Raw genomic sequence first — 14,208 nt, 5'->3', positions numbered from 1 at the left:
AAATGTTTCAGTCCATTGGAGTTACTGACTCTTTAGAGTACAGAGCAAGTCAAGAACTGTTTGGACAGAAACCTGACAGCATGGGCTAGAAGGGTAGCTAAAAATTGCTTTGGGCTTTGATGCACTGTTTGCTCAATAACTAGGCTAATTTTGTTTGCTTTTTCCTTTACATTGTGTCTGCACAATGGACTTTACAAACACTTGTTTCATTTCAAGTATAGGTCCCACCACAGGTTATTTGCTTTTGCATTTTTATTGTGGCCTCCATGCATGGGACATGTGCTTTGCAAACATGCTTCATTACAGCCATAAGTTCCAACACTCAATCATCATTTAGAGCTCATAAAAGTAAAGGTACCAGAAACACCAAAAAGTAAGCTTGATGTTTTTACCCAGGGCTTTACTGTCCCTATCATGACAAAGGCAATGTTGACCAGAGGTATTATGACCTAAAAGAATTTGCTAGCTGCAAGCTATTTTCTTGCTCATTTTACATGCCTAGGAGACTAGAAAAGCTGATAAAATTTTGCTTTTTAAGAATATACATCACAGGGCTCCTTTTTAATACTGATGTATTTTTCCTACAGTCTTTACTGAGAAATCTAATATAAGTGCTTTGAGGTTGCATAAAGGCAACTGCCTATATTCATTGACAACAGCACCTGGAATTTTAACATCATTCTCTAAATTGTTCATATATGAAATCCCTTTAGAGAACTGAGTATCAATGTGATAAAGTTACAGGAGAATCCACAGAATAAATCGAAGTAGCACAGCAAGACCTAGACAGATTTTTGCCCCATATAGGTTTCTGCAGGCAAATTAGACAAAATGTGCTTTGGGAGGAAAATACGTGTGTGTGTGTGTGTGGGTGCCTGTGTATGTGTAATTTTCATGGACTCTGATGACAACAAAGAAATTCACACTTAGTTTAAGAGATCATTAGGGAGGATGAATGAAGGGACCTTAACTATCATCTAGTCCTAATTCCCCCTGCCAAGACACCTCTCCCTAGGCCAGGTTGCTCAAGCCTTATCCAAACTGGCCTTGAACACTTCCAGACTTGGGGCATCCACAACCTTCCTGAGCAACTTGTTTTAGTGTCTCACCACCACCAGAGTATAAAAAATTCTTTCCCATACCAAACCTAAATGTCCCCTATTTCAATGTTTACGCATTACTCCTTGTCCTATCATAGTTCCTATCAAAGAGTCCCTCCCTGGCTTCCCAGCAGAGCTCCTTCAGATACTGGAAGTTACTATGAGGCCTTCATGCTTCCCAGTAAATTTGAAGATTTCCATTACACCACAGCATTCTGGGTACTTGCCTACCTTTGAAAACCAAGACTTGGAGGTTTCTTTATTCTCTGTAGAACTTCAATCTATCTAAATATTTTAATAATTATTTTTTTCTTAAAACAATGACTCAAATTAGTTGATTTCTTATACGCCACTTTAATTTTGTTGTGGTCTCTTTACTGATACTCTGCAGCAAATAGTTGTGTCACAAATAGTAAAAACATTTTCTCAAAAAAATTATTCCTCTAACAGGACTGGCACTGGAAAATCCTTTCATAACACCTCCTGTTATCTAAGGGGTTTTTTTTCCTTCTATCTCAAGCTGCAAGCACTATAAATTAAGTGGTGTACATAAACATATATGCAAACTCCCTCTTTCCACTTACACACTACCACCCATTTATCCAAGAACAGCAATGCTTCCTTGGGCAGCCAAATTCACCACAGCTCTTCTTTGAGTTTTTGGTACACATCCATGTTTCTTAATCCCTGTATGAATGGTGGAATCAGGAAACTTCTTCCAGCCCTCAGAGACAAGCAGTCTTCTGGATGTCTCCATGCCATTCTTTTGCATCCTGTTTAGAACCCATGACTTCTGCTTTCCTTGTTAAGTAACACTCTTTAATGTTACCCTAATTATCCTAAATGCTTTCTTTCTTTTCTTTCTTTCTTTCTTTTCTTTCTTTTCTTTTCTTTCTTTTCTTTTCTTTCTTTCTTTCTCTTCCTGGAATCTTTCCTTTCTGGAATCCTTCCTTCCTTCCTGGAATCCTTTCCTTCCTTTCCTTCCTTTCTTCCTTCCTTCCTTCCTTCCTTCCTTCCTTCCTTCCTTCCTTCCTTCCTTCCTTCCTTCCTTCCTTCCTTCCTTCCTTCCTTTCCTTCCTTTCCCTCTCCTCCTCTCCCCACCCCTCCCCATATCAATCATGGTCTAATTAACTTAATGTGTCACTTTTAGCATCAGTTCATAGATTTATATAATGTGTCGAATTAATTGTACTTTTTGACTATCTACTCTGACAATTTTTTCTCTCATATTACTCCTTTTTATCCCCTCCCCCTCTAGTTATTACAGTGACTCATTCCTCTCATGGGCAGGACCTGGACACAGTAAAGCCTGACAGAGCAGGTACCCAGTCCTGCTCCTGGTTTTGGTTAGGACACATTACAGGCAGGAACTGAAATGCAAGGTCATTTTGCACATTTTGTTTTTAACAGAAAAAAAGGGATCATCCCTACTACAAACACGAAAGGACCATGACAACCAACAAGCCAGCTGCTTTCTCTACAAGTAAAAACAATAGGAGCCCAGAAGTGTAATAAATAAAAGGATACAGATAAGTTCTGAGGAGCAAATCAGCCTCGCTGCCACGGTGAGGGAGACAGAGTTGAGTGGAATCCAGCTGGGAGAGGCAATCCTAGCAATGGTCCCACATCTAGCTGCCACCAAGTTCCCCACTCAGCTGAGATTGACCCTCCTGTAAAATGTGAACAGGTGAAAGGTGGGACTTTAAAACAGTGATTTCTTTCTACATTTAGAGAAATGCAGACACTTTTTTAACCCCATCTTTATGACTAGGATGAAAGGCATAAAGGGAAATCTGTAGTAAAGAAAGGGATACCATGTTTGCTGGCAGTGCTGTGGGATAGGAAGGTGTACGCTTTAAAATAAAAAATTAGCAGGGAAACATCTGTTTCAAAATATTTCATATCTGTCATTGGTAGTTAATGACTAGAAAACACCAAGATAGCTGTTTTTAAAGGTTTTGATTTAATAACAGCTTCAGATATGCAGCAGCCTAGAAAAAGACAAATACCATTGTTTCTTCTAGCAGGTTCCATCTTTATTACAGACACTCCAGTATTTATATGTTTCTACTATGTTTCTACTGGTTTAGGGAAAGTTTTGGGAAGGTGCAGAAGGAAAGATGAAACAGCCACAGCACCAGGCACCTGCAGAGCAGAGTTTTCTGCCCTTATCAGTCAGCAAACATGCCATCTCCCAGCATTTCATGTGGTAAAGAAAACCTGGAGTCAATCCTTTGGAATGCACCTTTCCCAAGAGAACAGTCGAGATAGTCTGCTTCAACACAGAGCTCTCATCAAGGTAGGGATGGCTGCAGCAGGCCACTGATGCAGCAGATGGCTTTTATTCCAGCATAGACTAAAGAAACATGGATGACAGGCCTGAAGACAAAAACAAAAGGCTGTAGCTAATGGGGCTCAAAGTACCAAACAGTTCAGACTGAACTGCAGCAGAAATAAAGATGGAAGTTTGCATGAAGGAAAACCTGGTGGACAATAACCTCAGCACCAGAGCTGGGAGATAAAAACCCAATAAAAATGTATCACAAGCCAAAGCAAGAGCACAGCAAGAATGCTGGACATGAAGAGGAAATTACATTCTATTTATTTCCTACTGTCCAAACACAGATACATGTCAGAGCAGGCAGAGACAACATATAAATTTGTAAACAAACTTTTAGATTTGTCACCTTGAGAAGGGTCTTCCCCTTCTGTTATCTTCCTACTGTTAGCATGTTTACTTTTTTTGTTAAATCAAGGATCATGTTAAATTTTCATCCCAAATTTTCCGTAAATAAAAATAGTTGCAATTTATTTTCTGGGTCTGCACTGAAATAGACTTCTTTTCACCCCCTGATTAAAATACATTTGCATAAAAGCTTACTATGATGCTGATCTAAACATTTTACTGAAGGATTTTCTGCTACAAACACATGGAATAAATAAGGTGGACTACAAAGAGTCAGTTAATGATTGCTTTGAACAAGCCATGAAAAAATCACAAACCATATATACGAATTACTTATTTCTGCCTATGAAGAATGAAACTGAAATCTCAAGGTGATACCTTTAGTTACACTGAAACTTACACTTCTGATGGAAGTACCACCATGTATAAAGCTATTTGGTAAACACTCAAATGAATCAATGAGATTAAAAAACATCATCTGTTGCTGGCACTTAAGTGCCAGAGACAGGTTAGCAAACACACTGAAGCAGAAATGCCAGACGAGTTTTAGGAATAATGTACTGTATATAATCATAGATTTGTTAAGGTTGCAAAAGCCCTCTATGATCGCCCATAAGCACGACCATTACCCAGATCCAGCATCCTCATATAAAAAAGAACTAACTCAAAGAGCACCTCAAGATCTCAAATACCATTTTTCATTTTACGATCACTTCTATTTACTTGTGGCTGCTATGCTTCAATTCTAGAGAATTGTAAATACCCGAAGCTGCACTTTGTATTTTGGTGACTGTGAATGCCAACAGGACTTTTAGGCTGCCTTTATTTCTGTGTGTCCTTATCTCATAATGCCTAAACCCTATGTGTTAATAGAGGATATTTTTATATGCTGTATTACATAGATAATATCAGAATATTTTAAACGCACTCAATACTTTTTATACAGCTGCTGATTTTATGCTTTCTTTTCTAAACCATATGAATACTAATACACAAAATGAGATCCGCGCTGTCCTGAAATCAACAAAATAGCCACTAGATGGCAATAAACCCCAGCTAATGAACAGAACGTGGCTTCACTCAATATTCAAAATCATTTCAAACAACAACATCGCCTTCCTTCCTCACACGCAATGGGCATGTAAAAAACCAAACCAAACCAAACCAAACCAAACCAAACCAAACCAAACCAAACCAAACAAAACAAAACAAAACAAACTCACATAATTCAAAGGCTATTCAAAACTTATAAGTATCTGAAGTGAAAAATGACAGTTTCAGCAATATTACCAGATTGGCTCAATGTGAATGAGCTCAGTGAAACAGTAGTTTAATACAGCACACCATAGATGAATATGGCCTGGAAATTATAAGTATTAGCATAGCTCCCATGAATTGCCATAAAAGCTTTCCACAGTGTCCCATTTCCACCATATCCTCATTCATTTTCTTCTTCTGTCATTCTCCTCTAAGTATTTGCTGAAATGCAATTAAATTAATAACATGAATCACAGTGAGCTGAGGCCAATTACATGCTCCTTTTTCCACTATTTTATAATTTCATGATGATTTCAGATAATACCAGTATAAGTGCTCGCATTGGGACCTATAGAAATTCTATCATCTGTTTTAACTACTCTCCTTTAACAAGAATGTCATATTAATGTCATATTAATATATAGTCAAACAACATATGAACTTTCTTCTTTAAAGACAGTTGCTTTTTCTCCATATTACTTGTAATAACATTAAACATGTTTCATTTTGCTTATTTAATGGTTTTACTCAGGTACATATGCTGAAATCTATTATTGGTGGATATATTATCATGTGCATAAGAAATTTCCTTCAGATTAAAAAGAAGAAAAAAATCTATCTAAAAAACAAACAAACAAAAAAAAGAAAAACAAACAAAAAAAACCAAAAACAACAAAAAAAACACATGCTGGTAGATTAAAGAAAACTCTATAATTTTCTCAGAATTTCAAGTCACAATTGCTAACTATGCTTTGTTTTCATATAGAATTGCACACAGTCATGCATAAAACCAAAAGCATCTGTGGTGGATTAAAATAAATAGCTTTGTAGCTGAGAGATGAAGTACATGAATTTTGCCGAAGACCTTGCCCTGGGACTCCTTGTCCTTCAGCAACTTTCCAAAAAAACATTTCTTAAGCATTTTATCATTCAGGGTTAGTTTCATAACAATTTGTTGATGGCTGGGAAGGGCATTAGCTGAATTACCAAACTGTACTACATTAATCAAGTTTGTCCCCTTTTCTAATGTTTCATTATTTTGGACTTTTCAGCTAATGCTTCATGTACTCATGTAACTGTAGAATACTAAGGGGGTTTACGCCTTTTCCAATTAAAAAAGTAAAAAGAAGGGAAATACAGAAAAAATGCTAAAAGCATCCTGTCAGCTCTAACATTAGGACGTATGAAACTGTTGGGTGATTTGGGATTATTTTTCTGTTGTTGTTCCTCAGTTTCCTCAGCAGGAAACAGGGCTTTCTGCCTTTTCAACCCTTCCTGAGGATCACTTCTGAGGTCGCAGCATCAATTAATTTAAAAAACTACTTTACTAAACCACCCGGAGCTCACTGTCAAACGTTGGCAATGAGCTTGGGCTTGAAGACCTGAGAGCTGTTTGGCCCTAATGAATGAAAACATATGCCAGCAACATTCATCAAGTTTTCCATAATTTATCTGCTTAATACAACCATTAATGAAGCCCAAAATATTCCCTTAATCTATCCCGCCCTAATGTTAGTTACTGCTCTGCTGCCTTCTTTGTGTGCCTCTTTCCCAAGAGATGCTAATAGCAGTTTCAAAGACAAAAACTACTGACAACTCCATATGTCATACAGTAGCAAGATCCTTCCTTGACTGGTAGAGAAGTTGCAACAATTTCTAAGTTGTTGTTGAAGGATAAATCAACATCCTCTACCAGTGAAGCGCTTCATCTTTTGGGACTCCTTCTGTGCATCAGCCACAATCAATCCAAGAAATACATCTGTGTGTCTCTTTCCCAGAGTGCAAGGAATTTCTCTTGGCTAGCAAGTAACATGGGTCATAAAAAGCACTATATCTCTTTTCCTCTTTTAAATTGATATTTTTTAACCCTTACCCATGTTGGGTGAAAAGACAGTAGGTAGCACACTTGTTAATCAGATTTAGCCAAGCAGGTGACAGAAATTTAGCATATGAGAGGTGTGTTAGTTTCTGTCTTCAGTGTGTTTGTGATTTTAAATATCTCCAGAAGTCCAAAGAAACAGCAACTAATAACCGCAGAAGAGCATCATGTTCAAACATGCTTAGCTACATTATACTTCTCAATACAATTTTGTCATGCTGCTGAAAAGGATTTTTCTTTTGCAAATCTTCAAAGGTGCAATATTAACTCATGGGAGATACTTAAATCTATGTGTGTTAACAATTTGGTTGTCAAAAGAGGTTATTCATTTATATAGAAACTTCAGGGGAAAAAAACAGACTTAAGCTGCACCATATATATTGGTTTGAACACATGAATCTCATTACAAGATTTGTCACCTAGTATTTCACTTCTTTGTTATCTCCATGTTCTGTATTCTACTCTATTAGTGACTTCAGTGAGTCATTCACAACTGTATCTGGAAAGCTTAATCTCTTGGAATAAGAGGAAAGACTGGAGCATTTCCTCTATTCCTTAGTTAACGTGTCACCACTACAGTCAAAAATGGGAGTGAAGGAGAGTGCTACTAATTTCAGTGTATGAGTTCATCCACACAAGTGTTGCACAGATTATCTTGTGTCTTGCCCCATATTTGGCACTTTCCCCTGTTCCTGGCACTGGTGAGGCCACAGCTCGAGTGCTGTGCCCAGGTCTGGACCCCTCAGTTCAGGAAGGATGTTGAGATGCTTGAGCGCATCCAGAGGAGGCAACGTGAGAGGCTTGGAACACAAACCCTGTGAGGAACAACTGAGGGAGCTGGGGCTGTTTAGCCTGGAGAAAAGGAGATTCAGAGGTGACCTTATCACTCTCTACAACTTCCTGAAAGGTGGTGGTGGTGGTCAGGTGGGGTTGGTCTCTTTTTCCAGGCAGCAACTGACAGAATGAGAGGACATCTTAAGCTGTGCCAAGGGAAATTTAGATTGGATGTTAGGAAAAAGTTTTTACTGATAAAGTGGTAAAATATTGGGATCATCTGCCTGGGGAGGTGGTGGAGTCAGCATCCCTGGATGTGTTTAAAAAAAGACTGGATGTGGCACTCAGTGCCACGCTTTAGTTGAAGTGCTAGGGCATGGGTTGGACTCAATGATCTTGAAGGTCTCTTCCAAACTAGTGATTCTGTGACTCTGTAATTCTGTGATTCATAACAACACCTCACCTCTGTACAAGTCATTAGCCTCATTTCACACCCTTTCATCATACGTAACATGCCTTGTTATAGATCTGGTGGGCCAAGGAGATACAGATGTTCACAAAGATTCTCTGGTGAAGGTCACAGGAGGAGGACAAATATTTATTCTACCTCCTTTATTAACTATATATTCACCAAATCTCACCTAAAATATGTGATTATTCCATGTTTCTGACTTTGGGGCAGAGAAGTGTCAAGGGAAAACACTTCTGTCTGCTCGAGATTGGGCCAATGGATTGTGTATCTTCTCTCTCAAAAGGATGCCTTTAGATGAGCTTTGAGATTCCAACTGCATTAGAGCAGACCAAGGAATATTCATTTATATACATACATACTGTGATTAGATCTCTGTTACTGTACTTTCTGAAAAGAAAAATACCATTTGACAAATTTGGCAGTCTATTTCCTGGAAAAGCAGAGAGAAACTAACTACATGTTTCTCTTAAATGCCTAGCTCCATAATTGAATCCAGGCATCTCTGCTTGGTCCAAACCCAACATGTATGGAGAAGTAAATATCAGTGAATGAGACCCCTAAGCAATGTTACTTTGCATCACTAGCTATCTCTGATGGCCCATAAACCATCCTGAGGACAGAGAGAAGTCTTTTCTTCCTGATGCATAACTGCTGAGTGCCAGAGAAATGGGAAATGAACTTGCTTGTTCTGGATCCAGAGCCTGGAAAGGGAAAAAAAAAAAACAAATAACAAAAAATGTGTTTTCTGGCATGTTGATTTCATTAAAAGATGAGCTGCACACACGTTTTACCACACAACTTGAATAGTACAGTTACTGCTGCACAAATGACATTTATTACAATTTTACTTGCCTGCCTAGACTCTCTTCTCTTGTTATATGGTCCTTATATGAAAATAATCCCATAGATACACAAAAAATACCCCAAAAACTAAAACAAAAAACTCCCCAAAGCTTTATAAAGGTTGGTCACTTGTTTTTTAAAAATCAGCGGACATGAGAGGAACCCAGAAATAATTCTGTCAACTACAATAACCTGCAGACATAGGATCTTTGAGAGACAGCATGCAAAAGTGCCTTCTGTGGACCACACTGTGCATCACTGCACAGTGATGTGTGAACCTTATGAGCACCCAGCACACTGCCAGGGGCTGCCTCCTGGGTGGAAAGCACTGATGAAATGCTGTCATCTTCCAGACATTTGCTATGAATGCCGCAGAGGAGTAGCCTTGCCTTGCAAACTGAACCCAACAAATCTGGTACATGCCCATTGACATTCATGTCATACAAACAGAAGGCCATCATGGCATAATTGTGATACATTTTCAGGTTGTGTCCCATAGGGTTGGTTGGTTGGTAGCCAACAAGCGCCCAGTGTCTGAATTCTAATTGGCCAAAATAAGGAAAAAAGGTCTTTTGACAAGGGCATGTCGTGATAGGCTTCAGACTGATGTAGGGTACGTCTAGATTGGATATTAAGAAGAAATTCTTCCCTGTGAATGCAATGAGCATCTGACACTAAAAATTCTTAAAACAGTCAGTAGACCACCTTGCACTGTCCTTTTTTGTCCTTTTTTGTGTTTGAGCACCTTCACCCCTGCCGTCACTCCTCCTGGCATTTTGATTTTGGTCTGGGCATGAAGACTGACTTGAAGTAGTGAGTTCCCTGCATATCTCTGCATGCCATGTAAACCACCCCCCAAAACAGCTGCTAAGCAAACAAAGTGCCCATGTCCTCAACTTTTAACAGCTCACACCAGCAAAAAGAAGAGAGGCATTGCTTCCACTTTGTTTAAGAGGACAGGAATAACGCAAAAAGCATGGCTATGCCATCTGTACAATAATCACTATTGTTGCTGAAGTGCCTATCTCACTAATAAAGGCAGGTTAGATGTGCTTATCAGTTCATCTCAGAAAGATGAAGTAAAAGAGACTGATCTTGCTTCACAGTCACTTTATTTCTAAAAATACTTGCTCTAATATAGGTTGGAAAGCAAGCTAAGGAAGATCTGGTGTACTGAATGATGGTCTGTTCTTTTTCCATACTACAAATTAGTCTAATAAAAGATCTCAACTCTCCAACAACTCTTCCTTAGCAAAAAGAATAACAGCTTATTTCTGGATAAATCAGAGTATATATCATGCCATTTTGAAATATAAAGGGTATCCTTTCATAAACCATAAGAAAGTATAATGAAAAAGATCTTAGTTTTCTTAGAAATCTCCATTTCAAATATTTTAAACATCTTTCTAGGTTTTTGCTGGATCACAGAATCACAGAATAGTATGAGTTGGAGGGTACACAGAAGGATAATTGATCCAACTCTTAAGTTAATGGCCCATCCAAGGATTGAACCCGCTAGCTTGGCATTATGAGCACCATGCTCTGAGCATCAATGGAGCTAATGTCATGGCATGTTGGAAAAGTCCTGTGACAAAAATACACACTTTGCATATAATAGGGACTTTATACAGCCACAAATAATCACAGGATTTTCCTACAAACTGCTAGTAAGAAGGAGAGATAAATATGAAAAGAGGGGATGCGAAGTAAAATTAATGACAGCATGGTCCTCAGCATTACTGCAACCCAAGCACAAAGCCAGGTCCTTCTTCCTCTGGCAGGATATGGTCAAACCTTATAAGAAAAGCTGTGTAACATGTTCTCCTCCTAGGCTTCCAGTACAATTCATGGCCTACTTTATTTTGTAGCTTAATGACTCCTAGGTCATTTGGACTTCATAATCTTGTAACCTTTGGCACCAAACATCCCAAGTTTTTATAAAAGACCGTGTGCCTGAGCCAGCTGTGGAGGCTCAGTAGCTATGGCATGGCAGAGCCATGGTCACCCGGCTCCAAGATGGGCCTGCCACTGGCAAAGGCCAAGCCTATCATGGTGCTGCCTCTGAGAGAATGTATTCCAGAAGAGGGAAAAAACTGCAGTAGCAACTGCAGCCATGGAGAAGAATGAGAATCTGAGAAAACAAACACCTCTGCAGAAACCAAGGTCAGTAAAGGAGAAGTAAGAGGAGGTGCTCCTGACACTAGTGCAGAGATTTCCCTCTATCCTGTGAGGAAGAACATGGTGAGGTAGACTGTTGCCCCAGAGTCATGGGGGTACACAGCAGAGCAAGGGGTTTACCAAAGGAGGCTGTGACCCTGTGGGAAACCTGCACTGGAGTAGGCACCTAGCAGGACCAGTGGCCCTGGGGGGAAAGGAGCCAATGCTGCAGCAGGTTTGCTGGTAGGACTGGTGACCCCTACTTGTGACTCCTTGCACTGGAGCAGCCTGCTCCTGAAGGACTGAGCCAGTGGAAAGGACCCACACTGGAGCAGTTCATGAAGAACGGTAGCTCATGAGAAGGACTTATATTGGAGAAGTTTATGGAGGACTATCTCCCATGAGAAAGACCCTTCCACTGAAAGGGAGAGTGTTAGGAGTCTTCACTCTGAGGAAGAAGGAGCAGCAGAGATGTTTCCTCAAGTGAAGTCTGTTTTGCCTGTGACAGTAATTGGTGTGTGATCCCTCTTTGTCCTTATGTTCACATGCAAGCCTTTTGTTGTATTTTGTACCCCCCATCCAGCTGAGGAGTGATAGAGTGTCTTTGGTGGGCATCTGCTATCTGCCCAGGGTTAACCCTGCTGAGTACTGAATGGCTTTGGCTTAGGCACACTCCTCAGCTTAGTCACAGTGCCAGCCCTTCTGGCATGAGATGAAGGAGTTGGCAGGAGCCCACAGATGAAGTAACTTAGGGGGGAAAGTCTTAAGGGAAGCAGGGAGTAACAACAGGGACAACCAAACCCAGTGCAGATCATGGGCACATACCTTCTGAACTGTTTTTACCTCTGTTCCTTGTCTGACTGTCCATCACCATCTCTGGAGCACGTGCTTAGATATTACTGATTGCAACCATAAACTTGTCCTTTGGTCATGTTGTCCAGGAGAGATTGCTTCAAGTATGTGTTTAACTGTTTTCTCAGTTAAACAGCACTAGCAGTTACTTTTCAAAGCAAACATTCAGTTAAAGATGATTAATAGTAATGTGGCATTCTGATTTTAATAGTAAATACATCTCAGAACTCAGTCTAAAATTAGAAATCATTCTAAAATATTTTAAAGTAAAAAAGAAAACCAAAACTACTGAACATTTCAAATAAAAAGTTTCAGTTTTGAGACTGAATACTTTCTTTACAGTATGCATCTTCTGAAAACAGAATCATCTGAAATACAGGACATTCTTTCTCAATAATAAATACTATGATTCAAGCAAGGATGCAAACAATACCAGAAAAAGCTGCTCCCAAATTCTGGATCTTTCAAATTCAGGAACCAGTTTCACAAACTCCAAGTTTCTTTCCATCACTGATAATTTCTCCATTATAAAATCAAGCCCAAAGGAAGTATATTTAGAAAAATTTTCTTTTCTGACTACAGCTCTACAGCTGAACAGCTGTTACAGTGGAGATAGTACCAAAAGAAATGTCTGTAGACATCCTTCTGAGCCCAGGAGTTTTGGAAACAGCACATAGATCCACAGTATCGCAAAACAACATTTCTATCTCACCATTCTACATTTTAATCTGACAATATTTCACAAATGTAGCCTCACAGCAGGTATGATGAGGGGAAATTTTCTTTCTCTTATTTTTATGAATGAATTTGGGATCAGACATAAAAAGGATGAATAGAAATGAGTCAATTAGGAGAACATTTCACATTTTCCATTCACTCACTGCACAAAATGCAGAAACCATCCTGGAGCATGTGTTTACTTTTCAGGATTCTCCCTTTGATAAGGACACATTAACCTCCAGAAAACACACAGCTTCTGCTCTGACACTCTCTGACATTCTCTGCTGCACAAGGAAACAGTGTCACAGGGAGGGCAAAAACTGTCTCCACACAAACCAGGCCTAGTCTCAAACCAGGATGGTCTGTAAGAAGATGGGCTCAAAGTCTGGATCTTCCTACTAACACTAGTTTATTAATGAGTCAAGAGAACATTGGAAGCTTTTCTGGCTTTGATTATAGAGAAAGTAATAACTGTTGTCAAGATCATTGTGCATCACACCCATCCTGGCAGGTTTATCAAGTGGACAGTGAGAAGACTGGTCAGTTACTAAGATTTCAAATGGACCTAACCTCTGAATTTTGAATGGTCTTCAGCATGAATGTACCATTAGGTCACAAGGAGGTAGAGAGGGTTCTAGGCATACACAAAGGTGCAAAACTGGGCACACAACAAACTTTAAAAAAATTATTAAAAAAAAAGAAATAAAAGGATAAATAATTTTAAAAGTTCTAAAAATAAAAAAAGAAAAAAAAAGAAAGACAAACAAGGGAGAGCTTGCCAGTTTCAAGAAAGGGTTTGTAAAGTGAGGTATAATCTTTATGCTTTATGGAAGCTGGAATATTGCCATCTTCCTTGGAGCTGCTGACTCCAATAACAGACAACATCATCTTCACGGGTTTTGCCAGCTTAAAAAAAAAAAAAAAAAAAAAAGAAAGAAAGAAAAATAAAGAAAACAATTTGGATTAATTAATTAATAAACAATTTTTTTTTTAACTTTATGTGGATTTTTATGTGGACTGCATCATGCATAAGGCCTGTAAAAGGTTAGTGAAGGCTCCTGATATTTTGTGTACAAAGTTGTCACTGCCTATTATTGATAAAAATGGTAAGACTTGATGATCTTTGCATCCAATTTTTAAAATCCTGTGTCAGGATCTACAAAACTTTTAATATTTAACTAGAAGATAGTTCATTTATCAAATGCAAAAACTCAACTCCTAAAAATAACTAATATTTGGTTAACAAAACATTTGAAAATAACAGCTAACTACTTTTAGGTAAACCTCATAGTATGTTTTCGCCATTTAAATAAAAGAAAAATTAAGTTTTTAAAAATTTATTATTTTAATATTTTTTTATTCTGGCAAGAAGGCTTCACAGAAAAATGCCTGTTTTGCAGAAGTTCGGAGGCCAGAGACTGGTGAAAGGCAGGGTTGGCACTTCACCACGTTTGCCACAAGGTGGCAT

The sequence above is a fragment of the Oenanthe melanoleuca genome, chromosome Z (assembly GCF_029582105.1).
Source record: "Oenanthe melanoleuca isolate GR-GAL-2019-014 chromosome Z, OMel1.0, whole genome shotgun sequence".
Taxonomy (NCBI): Eukaryota; Metazoa; Chordata; class Aves; order Passeriformes; family Muscicapidae; genus Oenanthe; species Oenanthe melanoleuca.
Note: the sequence above shows the minus strand (reverse complement) of the source record.